Below are 12,359 nucleotides of genomic sequence, written 5' to 3'. Positions count from 1 at the left end.
AGCCTACCGTCGGAACATGGTAAGATTCTATTATTGGTATTCAAAATGCCCCTTGCCGGTCCATGTACGCGCGTTAGCATCAAAACACACCTGAATTTCTGACGCGGCGTAAATTGTGCAGAAACACTGCACCGTTTATGTCCATCTGCTCCTTTCTCTTCTCTTACACTCGGCTGGAGTGGCACCTTACTGGACTGGGCGCGCAAAGTATCGGTATTGCTTCTGTCCGGCCTCTGCTGTACAACCCGGACCTGTGTATGACTCAACTAACGTCACGCTTTATTTTCTTTTACCTCCGAGAATTCGCCCTCTTTTGGCAGGGGTTGACGCAGTCACAAATTTCAGGGTTTTCTTCTGACATCGTCTTTAATGGCCGCATCCCATCCTCGTCGCCAATGTTGAGATACAAAGGCGATGCCAACCATGTATGAGAAAAGTCTTCTTTATTAAGTAAACAGGAACAACCCCTGCCAGGGTTCAAAGACGCACCCGGCTCCACCGACTTCCCCGTCTTCTGCCCCGTCGTCCTTCAAGCAATAAAATTCCAAACCCACATTCTAAACAACCCTGAACTGGTTACTAGGATACAACAATTACCAGTACTGTATGCAGGGCTGGCTTTTGGCATGGAGAAGCTGGGCCCTGGCCCAGGGCATCAAACTTCAGAGGGATGAAAAAACTGTCATAAATGGACAGCAAAGAGCAACACCCCTCTTCCTTGGCTCCAGATATTTAGTTTAAAGCACTCTTATTCGTTTTTAAGTGCAGCTGTTTTTAGCAGCCTATCAACCCCCTACATTGCCATCCCATCTGCCTCTCACCCACTGCCGTATATCAACACCCTCCCCAACAACCCAACAAACAGCCTGATGGAGTTAAGTTGTTTGTGAGTCAGGTAAGCGGGGGAGGAGCGGAGATGTGTGTTCAGATCCTGTTATAAGAAATGTGTCAGGGTCATCATCAGGACAAACGAGACAATGGTAGCAACCATAGCGGGAATGGACCCGAGATGCAGAGAATGAATCAGGAAATAGGTCATATGTCATCTGATACAACAGGTATCAGACGTAGGAGCAAATCGACGGAGAAGTATACAGTTGTCTGTATCATGAAGCCCGCTTGTGCTGATCCTCAGACAGTGCTTTCCTCTCCCGAGGGTATACTTCCCTGGTGACTTGAATGATTTGGTCCTACGACTGATACCTCTTGGATCAGGTGACATATCACCTATTTTCCTGATTCATTCTCCACATTGCAGATCCATTCCCGCTATGGTTGCTACCATTGTCTTGTTTGTCCTGATGATGACCCTGACAAATTGCTTATGTCTTGGAGACTTGGATGATTTGCTCCTACGACTGATCCTTGTTGGATCAGGTGACATATCACCTATTTTCCTGATTCATTCTCTACATCACGGGTCTGTTCCTGCTATGGTTGCTACCATTGTCATGTTTGTCCTGATGATGACCATATAACAGGGTTGAAACGTTGACAATTGAACTAGCAGACTTGTTTAATTTATTATATTAGTCTCTATGTACCTTCAGTTGGAGTCTTACAAAGATTAATTCCATCAGCCCCAGCTATTAATGTACATGTCAATTGTATATATACATTTTCTTCTGTCCAGCAATTATACACATCTCACTGCACTTTAACTGCGCTACATCTGCTGAAACACCTGCTTTAGTATGATTTCCTCTATTATTTGTGAAATTGAATCACATTATTTGTTAGAATTCATATGATTTGACCCCTAGGCATTGTGGCTTCCCCTGCAGGAAACAACTGTTTTGTTTTGCATTTACTGACCCAGGTTCCCAGGATTACAGTGTTGCCCCTGTGTATGTTTTGTGTGTGTGTGTGTGTGTGTGTGTGTGTGTGTGAGTCAACGTAAAGGTCAAATTGTATGGGATGTCACTTCTGCTACTCCTGGCCGCTTGGTTAATCGATGTCCATGGCAGTAGCTGGGGTGTGGGTGTGATGTAAAGTGCTCTGATACCCTACAGTGGTATGTGTAGCACTGTAAAATAAATTAAATGCATGTGAGGGTGGCTATGAGTGATGAGGGGCACTGTTGGAGAGTGATAGTAAGTAAATCCATTGTGAAGGAGGTCATTGGGTGGGCGCAAAAAAGATTTCCTGCTCCAGGTGCCACCAGCACTGAAGTTAGCTCAGCTAAACCAGATAAGGAGAATCAACATGAAGGCATGAATTTAACACACCTGCTTACGCATGTCCTTCTCCATTACTTGGAATTTTCCATCTTTGACTTATAACTGCTTTTGCCAGGTAGACCTCTGCTCCAGCTGCACTGTACTTGGTATTTAGTGAGGTACAACCACAGGGCTCGGAAGTGGGATGGGCAATGTCTCTTCAGTGATACCTCTCTGCCCCGGACTGTAATCAGGCCTTGAATTTTTTGAGTATTTTTGAAGCTCAGATTCCACATTAAGTTGAATATGTTTTAATAAATTAATGTAAGATTGTATTGGCTTGGGTGGTAATGAGTGGGCAGGTCGACACTGTCATAGTAGCATCATAAGGTCACTGTGGACGAATACAGAAGAATACATATTTCTTCTATGCCATCTGAAAATACTCAAAGGAAGTCTGACCTATAAGTAATTTTCAGGAGGAGGGCAGGTGGACCCCTGAATATTGGTGAATTTTTCAAGCTCATAAAGGAAAACCAGAATGAGAAACTCACACCCATTTTTTTGCCTCCAGGTAACTGCAGCTAACATACTGGTTGCTAGTGTGAGCAAGGAGCTGCAACCTGGCTTGTACCTGCAGGTCCTGCTACTGTGGCCAAGGTTGATGCTGATGGAGAGGACTGGCTAGCATTTCAAACTAGAATGTGTAACTACTGGGAACAGCCTCCAGAGATGGCCTTGTCTGCTCCTCACCAAAGAGGGAAGTAGAAGGCAGCCATATTGACCCGTATGCACAGTGGGTGCAACAACTGATGTTATTTCTGGTTGACACAGGTGTGGTCTGTAGCTCGGGAGAGGAAGCGGAGATGAGATGATGGCACTGGCCACAGAAGGTAACCCATCCTGAGTAGGATCCTATTAGGTGCTGGGCCCAAAGGGTCTATGTCTTGATCCAGAATCTGCGCTGTGCATGTGTAGATACTGTGTGACTTCTCAGCCAATGGGAGGTGCATCATACCTAACCACAACTGAAGACCTTGGTTTCATAGCATGAAGCCCTGAGTTTCTTGGGACCGCGTACCTGCAAACAGAATCTTCTCTGGCTGCAAAGAGCTTATGCTCAGTTGCCAATAGCTGAGTGGAGGTGCATGGTGTAAGGGTAATTAAACATAAAAGTAAACCTTATCCAAACACCACTTACATGCATGGAGTACGGATAATTAAATAAAAGATAAACCTTATCTGAGCACCACTTAAATGCATAGAATAAGGGTAATTAAACATAAAGGTAAAGGTTATCTGAGCAGCACTTACGTGCATGGTGTAAGGATAATTAAACGTAAAAATAAGTAACTATACACAACAGTAAACCTTATGTTAGCACCACTTACATGCATGAGTAAGGGAAACTATCAACATCGGTAAATCCTAGCTAAGCAGCACTTACTTGCATAAGTAAGGGTAACTACACATACGAAGGCAAATTTTATCCGAGCACCATTTACATGCATGAGTAAGGGTAACTATACATAATGGTAAAGTTAGCTGAGCACTGATTACATGCATGGAGTAAGGCTGATTAAACATAAAGGAAACAGTTATCTGAGCACCACTTATGTGCATGGAGGAAGGGTAATCAAACTTATAGGTAAACATTATCATAGCAACTTATACATGAGACCAAATTCCATTCAAAACTGTGATAAGTACCTTACTAGAGTAAAAGCCCCAATTAAGGGTTCAACAGACATTATATGAAGGGGTTTGAGCTAACAGTATGCCTTACTCTGGTACACTACCACTAGTGGTTGTCACCACAAGTCTCGTAGGGGGGGTTAGGGGAAGGGGCGGGCAACATTAAAATAAAAAATAAATTCACAAAAATCGTACCTGTCCACCGCCGTCAACCTATTTGCTCCACTTCCCTCTCAATGGCGTGGATGTCCCAGCAGTCCCTGGGACACCAGCACAAGCTCCCCACGCAATCCTGGCACTGCTCTCATTCTATACCTAGCATATGAACAGCATCAGGATTTGTCTGAGCGGCTTGGCCTGCCTCTCAGACAATGCACTGGAGTCTGTGCAACACAGCCGAGTTGGAGAAACCTAAGTGTGCATGTCAGTTTGGCCAGCGCACTCCACTGCTCCTCCCCCCTCCCATTGCCCAGCCCCAACCCTCGCTGCACAGGCTGGCTGAGCCAGCAGCTAAAACATAAAATGACAGTAAAATATTGTTTTATTTTTCAGCTGCTGGCTCTTAGCCAGTGGGGCGACATTCATTCGCCATTGCGGAGGAGCAGCCCCTGACTACCACTCTGACCCATGTTTTAGCAGTCCACTGGTTTGCCCGGGGTGCATCTAATAATACCTTCCAAGTTATTTCCCCCTTATTCATCTCCACAAGGTATCTTCAATAGCAGCAGCCCAGGCATGAGTGCATGGGAGCTTGGTGTAACGTTTGGAGAGGCTTTCTGATTTATTTTCCAGCCCTTGAGTTCGTAAAGTACACTTCAACAAGTGGAAACATGGGCATTAGATCCAAGCTTGTGGTGTCAGTGGGTTTATACATTTGGTTATACTATCTTTCTTTCCTCTTAGCAGCAAAGCACAATTTCAGACCAATATGGGGTTTTATAGCATCTGCATAATGGCTGTATTCTTAAATGCAATACATTGCAGTAGAAAGTCCCAGGTTTGCTATATTGTTTCCCTCATTATTGAAAAAGCCTCTAAGCAGGTAACTTATTTCCCTAATAACGGAGCAATCCTTAGAAACATATTACAGTGGACATTTCACTACATATTAAGTACTGTAAAGGGCTCATAAAAAATCTTTGAAAACATAATGATAATCTCTGGCTAACTCACTCTTTTCTCATTCCCTCTCACTTTGTCATTCTTCCTCGCCTTTGTCATTCGTTCACCATATCTATCTATCTATCTATCTATCTATCTATCTATCTATCTATCTATCTATCTATCTATCTATCTATCTATCTATCTATCTATCTATCTATCTATCTATTGGCGAAACATGGTGCTGCCGTTTTATCTGACATGACATACCAAGGTCAGAAACAAAGAATGGTGGGTAGCTGAACACCTGGTTACAACCGCATTTGTCAGAATCAATAATTTATCAGGCACACAATAGCCATTTATCGATTGTGTAGAAATCACAATGAACCTCAAAGTAAAGAAATCAACGGACCCAAAGTTTGTCAGCTCATTAGAAACTCGACATTGTTGGCATGTGGTTGTAGTACATTGTAGCCAAACTTTACAGATTCTCTGCATCAATTATTTACATCAGAACTGTTCCCATTTTTTTTAAAGATCTGTGGTCGGTGTCTGCTCCTGTTATGGCTTGAAAGTTTTTATAACATTATTTTCTTCACTGTAATGAAGTCCCTGGAGCACTTGCTTCTATTCAATCCAGCTTTATATAATGGTTTGGGCCATCAGAATAGTCATAAACAGAAGTGATTTGCCATTTATAGCGTTTTACATCATCTTCACAGCAGCAATGTAAGTAGACAATTGAGGTGTAAATGAAAAGGTAGACATAATATTTCACTATGCCTACAAATCGTTTAACCGGGAATAGATCTGAAAAGGCCTGCGCTAAATTAGATGCATTAGACTTCCTAACAAAAAGTTCTGCCAAAGGAAGGCACCAGTTACCACAACAAATAACTCTATCCAAAAATGGAATGAACCAAGACTGATTACACAGCTTTAGGCCACATATGAACCCAATCAAACCATTAGTCCCAGCTCTCATTTACACACCACCTAGTCCACATACATTCATAGCAGCAAGTCACTAATCAAAAGGGCACGGCACAGATAAATGGACTACACCTGCAGCCATTCAACTCTTATCCTAGGCCATATTATTGTACTCTGTTTCATACATACTAACATATGCCAACCCACCATCACAACAAAACATGAAATGTAGGACATCTGCAATGCCACCCATAAAAAAACAGCCTAGCTGAAGGCAAAGAGTTTAATACAGAAAATGCATCAGTGTCATGAAGAAGTAACGAAGCTAACAAGGAAAAGGAAAGACATCCAAATGTTCCAGACGTCCAAACCCAACAGTGATTTAGGCAGGCTGGATTAGATGCTGTCATCCTTGCATCCTACCCTGTTTGCTACCACGCAGGATCCCACCATACACCAGTTACCACCCACGACCTACAGCCTGTCAGTGTGCAGCACAATACAGAGGACACCACCAGCAACATCAGCTCCACAAGCAGTGACTCTAGGTAATTTTATCTTTGAAGGACACAGGAACGCATTAGTAGGAGCTTCCATGATGTCTGACTTCACTAAAGATGAAATGCTTACCCTTGCACAGGAGATATGGCATCGTGTGAATCTAATCAAATTCGTAACCCTTTTGCTGCCCTATCTAGGTATATCTACATCCCTTGATATACCTGCACACCCTAATGATGTTTAGATATATGTCAGATAACGCCCTCACTCCTAGCGGCTGCGTCTTTTGAAAGGAAACATTTTCTCCATGGTGAGTGAGGGACCACCTCCTCTTGATGCTGCAAGTGCAGTCAAGGAGTTTGCCTCTACCCAATCCCTTCCGGACTCCAGCAAACTTACTAAAGAGGGGGCCAACACTCACATCCGGACCTCATCATTAACATATGTGTGACTTCACAAGTAATGGCACACACATATTGAATGGGCCTGGAAGGGATTTCCTATCCACTTCCAGGTCCTTTTAAGTATTGAGCTACTGTTACAGAAGGGATTAATCACAAATATTACTGCTTCCAAGCTTCTATCCCCATGCCCACTAGCTCGATCCACTTTTCCCACCTTTTTCTGGGAGGAAGGGAGGTGGAAAAGAGGGCAGAATTAGCAGGCCCGCCTCTCTCCTACCACCAATCTCACCTCTACAAGAGAAACAAATTGGCCAATAGGTAAGGGTTGGAAGGGGATGGACTAGGACTGCTTCTAGTCAACCCCTTCCGTCCGCACTTCCTGATTCAATTTTCAAGGGCTCCTTTGTTCCTTTGATGTTTGCTTCTCTATGTTTTGAAATGAAGGAATTGTTTGCCTCTGCCAGACAAAACAGCCAGACGAAGAAATTTGAAAACAGTGTCTGCGTGCTTCAGACACACTGTTCACTGCCCAGCAAACAGCCACATGTTTGGATTTTTTCTTATTCTAAGAGAGCACCCACAAAGTATCTTGTTCCTGGATGACGCCCAAATACACAGTTCTGAACACCAGCAGGTAGGCAGCTATTATTTGGACAGTTTTGTAGCCCAAGAAAAAATCTAAACTGCATCATGATCCTTACTGAGTCCAAGGCATAAGCTCCAGAAAGTTGCCACATGTCTATGCATCAGCAAGGAATCACACACTCTTTGAATTTTTTCTTAGGCCAAGAAAAAAAAAGAAACAGCCTATGACTTCTTTCTCAGCTAAGAAACACACAACTGTGTCTCAGTAACAAGCCGGATATTGCTTGGATGTTCTCGAAGGCCAAGAAAAAAAACCAATCAGCATCTTGCTTCTTGCTGGAGCAGTTTGATGTTAGAATGTATTGTGGTGCTAACACGGTGATGTAAAACTAGCAAAATAAAATTGACTTTACATGCATGTAATGTAAAGTACCAAAATATTGTGTCCAAAATTATTGTGGTCCAAAATAGTGATGTCATATTAATAAATATATATTTCAATATAAAATAAGAGTTACATTAGTATCAAAAATGTAATATATTTTCAAAACGGTATATAGAATTAAAAAAATATCAATATCAAGTAAAAAACTAAGTTAGGCTTGCTTTTTTTAAAATAATGTTCTACGTTCACTCAAGGGGTATGTTGGTGCTAAGAGAAAGACAAGAACCAATGCTCAAAGATAGAGGGTCTACAAATCTAGGCTGGAACCACACTCGGGTAGAGCAGGCAAAGTGTGGTGTTTTTAGGGCCTTTCTAAACTTAAAAAAAGTTTGACTTTTGACGGTAGGTAGAGAAGGATGGTAGAAAGCTCCACTTAAGAGCAGAAAGAGAAAGCTTTCAGTCCAAAGATCACAGGCAAAATTGGGTATCTCAAAAAGATATAACTCCTTGTATATTAAACTGTGACTGGCATTATACTGCTAAAATTGGAGGAGGGAAGATTGTCTTTTGTCAATTGTCATATAAACAGTATGCACCAGACAGAGAGATTTGAAATCATTCTGACCTTTTACAGAAAGCCAATGAAAAGAGGCAGAGCAGGGAAAACATGATTTCTCTTCTTTAGTCCTAGAAGTAGTCTGTCACCATAGTCTTGTACTAATTAGAGTTTATGTACAACACACTCAGGTAATTCTAAACAGACAGTGTTGCAAAAGTCCAGGCATAAAGATATAAACGCCAAATTTGACACCAAGATTTTTCATGCATGCTTGAAACATGCTCCAAAGATTTTTGGGCAAGAGAAGAAAGCCAGAAAGGGGAAGACTTTGTGGCCGTACATTTTTTGTCTTATTATTCTCATAAATATTTCTAACTTAAATGATTTGTAACAATTAATGAAGAAATAATTTTAGTCTTAAGATATAAATTACATTCGTTTTTTATAAAAATAAGGTTTACATCAAACCAAATGGAATATTAAATTGATATAAAAATAAATAATAATTTAGGCAGATAGATAGATAGATAGATAGATAGATAGATAGATAGATAGATAGATAGATAGATAGATAGATAGACAGATAGATAGAAGACTTTGGAATCCCAAAGAAACAGGAGTAGTCCAGGGTGGAATGGGAGCCAATTTCTTTATTCAGCAACATCAACTCTACGCGTTTCGGCTCTAATGAGCCTTTGTCAAGGTGACAAGCCCCACCACCTTCAGAAATAAATACAATTGTAAAGCTAAACAAGGACACGTTACTATCTCATCAATCAAGTGGCCATGGCATAAGGCAATACTGAACTGATACTGGCAAACATCTTTAAATAATAAATAAATCTGAGCATGATAGCTCATCCCAATGGTACAATATAAACAAAGCCATGGTCGAGCACATGCCCAATCCAATAAATTACAAAAATATAAATATATATTTTATATAATAGAACCCAGAAACGTTTTCCAGGGGGAAGAACCAACAGTACATCGAGGAATGATTTTGTATCCCCAGAAGAATCAGTACAAACAGACGCTAGCCAAGTGGGCATATGTACTCATATACCAGCAGATATCCTGAAGGGACAGACAACACAAATATCACAAACATAACCCCCGAATATAGAGCACCCCAGGCGGTTGATTTCATCAAATTAGAGTCAAACAGACACATAATATATACAGTACAGTAATATACAAGCATATGTAAAAGGAGGGAGCATGTACCACAGTCAAATGCATCCCTTTGTCGTGGACAATGTCTAGTGATGGACCGAAGATATACAGCCATCTACATAAAAAAAATATATAAGATCTAAAAAATAACACACACAAATTGGATGAGAAAATAAATGAGAAACAATAATCACTTGAGGAACCATCACACTTAGTTCTACACGTTCAGGGACATAGGAGAGATCCATGCTCACAGGTGAAAGCTTAACCAACATGAACTTCCAATTCCTTATCCTTGTTGAGACCTAAGGGGTATTTCATCTGTAAATCAAGAATATATCTAGATTCTAGTTGCTTTAACTGCTCAAGTCGATTGCCCCCATGTATGTCCTTGTCAATTCCAGAGAATGTGAGTTTGGCTACATCCCGCTGATGAGTTTGATTGTGGTACATATTCCCTTTTGTGATCTGCTCTAATACCAAATCATTTATTGTGCAGATCAGATTCCTTAAGAAATCCCCCACATGTTCAGTATTGCAGGGCTTTTGACCTTCCAGGAAGCCTTTCCTTAGTCAGCATTCAGTGATTTAGATTTACCTATTTGAGACACGCAACAACATATTGGGCACATTATTTTAAAAATACAAATATTTCAGACTGCAGTGAGATATTGACACTGGGTTTGCAGTAAGACATGGCACTAAATGTGCTGAAAAAACATACTTTGTATGGGTGAACAAAGAGATAAATGTAATTTGACAACCTACTATCGATGTTTTCAAAAAAGCTACCACAGAAGTGTACAAATATCCCAACATTATAAGGGTTAAAACCAGTAGTATAGCGACCTCTAGAAAGCCACTTGGGAAAACATCTTATGGCAATTCCATATCCTAGCACAAAACAGTGGCATGGTGGTTAGACTATAGATCCAAATACCATCAAATGAGGCTTCCTGAGGCATTTAGAACAGAGAGAGATCTGTGAACATTTCATGTTTTTCCATTGTCATGAGAAAACAAACTAAAGGAATCACAAAATGAATCAACAAAGTTAGCAGAGACACTGCTTGGTAACCTGTAGCTCTGTATACTTTGAAGAGGCTTGAAGGCAAAGAAGTGGGTAGTAGGAAGTCCAATACATATGTTGCACTTGCACTTGCACATGATGGAATCAATCAATCAATCAATAAATAACTTTATTTTGGCTAAAAGCCATAAAAGTATCCCGTAACAACATACCATAACCATACAATAAAACAATGAGGGATAAGACATGATGGAATCATGAGCACTGTGTTTTTTTCTGGCAGTAACGGACATGAAAAAAATGCATTATGCCATCCACCCTAATAGGGCTGACACTGTAACACCCTTCCTCTGATGGCCCCTATTCTGATGGGCCATCAGAGGAAGCATGCCATTGATGGAGTGAACTGGGGGCTCCGTCAACAAATAACATCCACCCTCTCTAAATGAGGCAAGCAGGCCAAAGGTTTGGCAGACAGTGTACTCTGTCACACTTGCTACAGAGTACCCTGTCCACTAAACTCTAAATCAAACCCTTTATCTCTAAATATTCCATTCTAAATGTCCAACAGTGTTGCCTGCTGCAGTTTAGTTTTAACAAGGAAGCAGGCCTTTAATGGCCAGTATAGCCCAGCTACAGCGGGCTGTAAGGCTATTAGAACATTCCTCCCCAGAGGAGGGCCTTTAACAAAGGAGCGGGCCTTTAATGGACCATATAACCCTGCTACGACAGGCTATATGGCTATTAGAACATTCTGCCTCTAGAGTGTAGAATGTTCTAATTAGTAAAACAAAGGCCTCACAGAGCTGGAGGGCGTTGAAATCGCATCCAGCTCCATGAGGCCTTTGTTCACAGCAGCAGCCGTGAAAGGCAAGCATTGGAATGCTGATGTCCCCAGGCTTAAATCAGCCATTAGAAGCCCAGAACACTCCATTGTCTTCAGTTGAGTGCTCAACATTCCAATGTTCATTACAGAAAGTCATTGTATTCAAGGCCTTATGAAAGAAATTCAATCTGCTTCTGACATTGTAAATCACAGTTTCCCATTTATATAATTTATTTGAACTGTCCACAATTGAAACATTCAACTGATTCCTCAATAATGTTTTTTTTGTCATAATTACTGCTTTTTGTACTATAATTTTCTTAAACAATTCTGTGCTGGTATATTAGAAACAACATAAACATATTCATCTTGTTAGTTGCATGTTCTCTCAAAATAATCATTTTTTTATTTGTACTCTAAAAAAGGAAGACTGTCACAAGACACTAATATGTATAAGTATTTGCCATTTGACACCCTGGCATCTCCAACATCTAGCAAACTGCATTGATTTCACTTTTTTCCATCGTTTCAAGGTTCTAATGCATTTTGAGACATACATTTTAGTGAGTCAATCCAGCTGAAGTGTCCACCTGCACTTAAGATATTATTATCAAACTACTAGGCCACTCTGTTCTTGAAAGCAATTCCTCCAACTGTTCTGACAAATCATTCAGACACTTGGAAGAGTACTGTTCTAACTGAGAATATTGAAATTAAAGATAACATATTATTATAATGTCTTTAAAAGTTCTGTCTACTACCAAATGCATCTTATAAATATTCATATCAGTCCATCCCAACCTTTAAAAACCTCCCAACCTTTAAAAACCTCCCAACCTCTTTTAATGTCCTACAGTTGTCTAACTCAGAAAGTTCAAAAATATAGTTTCTCTGAAGCTTCATGAAATATTTAACTAGTTTACCGTTTTGAAGATGACCCATTATCAGTCCAGTTCAGCCCAAAAAACAACTTGTGATTTATTCTGTCAAGGTCATTTCATT

General features: G+C 40.7%; 1 protein-coding gene across 1 annotated transcript in view; it reads left to right on the top strand.

Annotated features, from left to right (window-relative positions):
* Nucleotides 1–12,359, top strand: part of LIPC (lipase C, hepatic type) — a 506,459-nt gene that overhangs the window by 258,831 nt on the left and 235,269 nt on the right. The gene's annotated exons all lie outside the window — the stretch shown is intronic.

This window comes from Pleurodeles waltl, chromosome 3_1 (assembly GCF_031143425.1).
Source record: "Pleurodeles waltl isolate 20211129_DDA chromosome 3_1, aPleWal1.hap1.20221129, whole genome shotgun sequence".
NCBI classification, from domain to species: domain Eukaryota; kingdom Metazoa; phylum Chordata; class Amphibia; order Caudata; family Salamandridae; genus Pleurodeles; species Pleurodeles waltl.
Note: the sequence above shows the minus strand (reverse complement) of the source record. Positions and strands in the feature narration are given on the sequence as shown.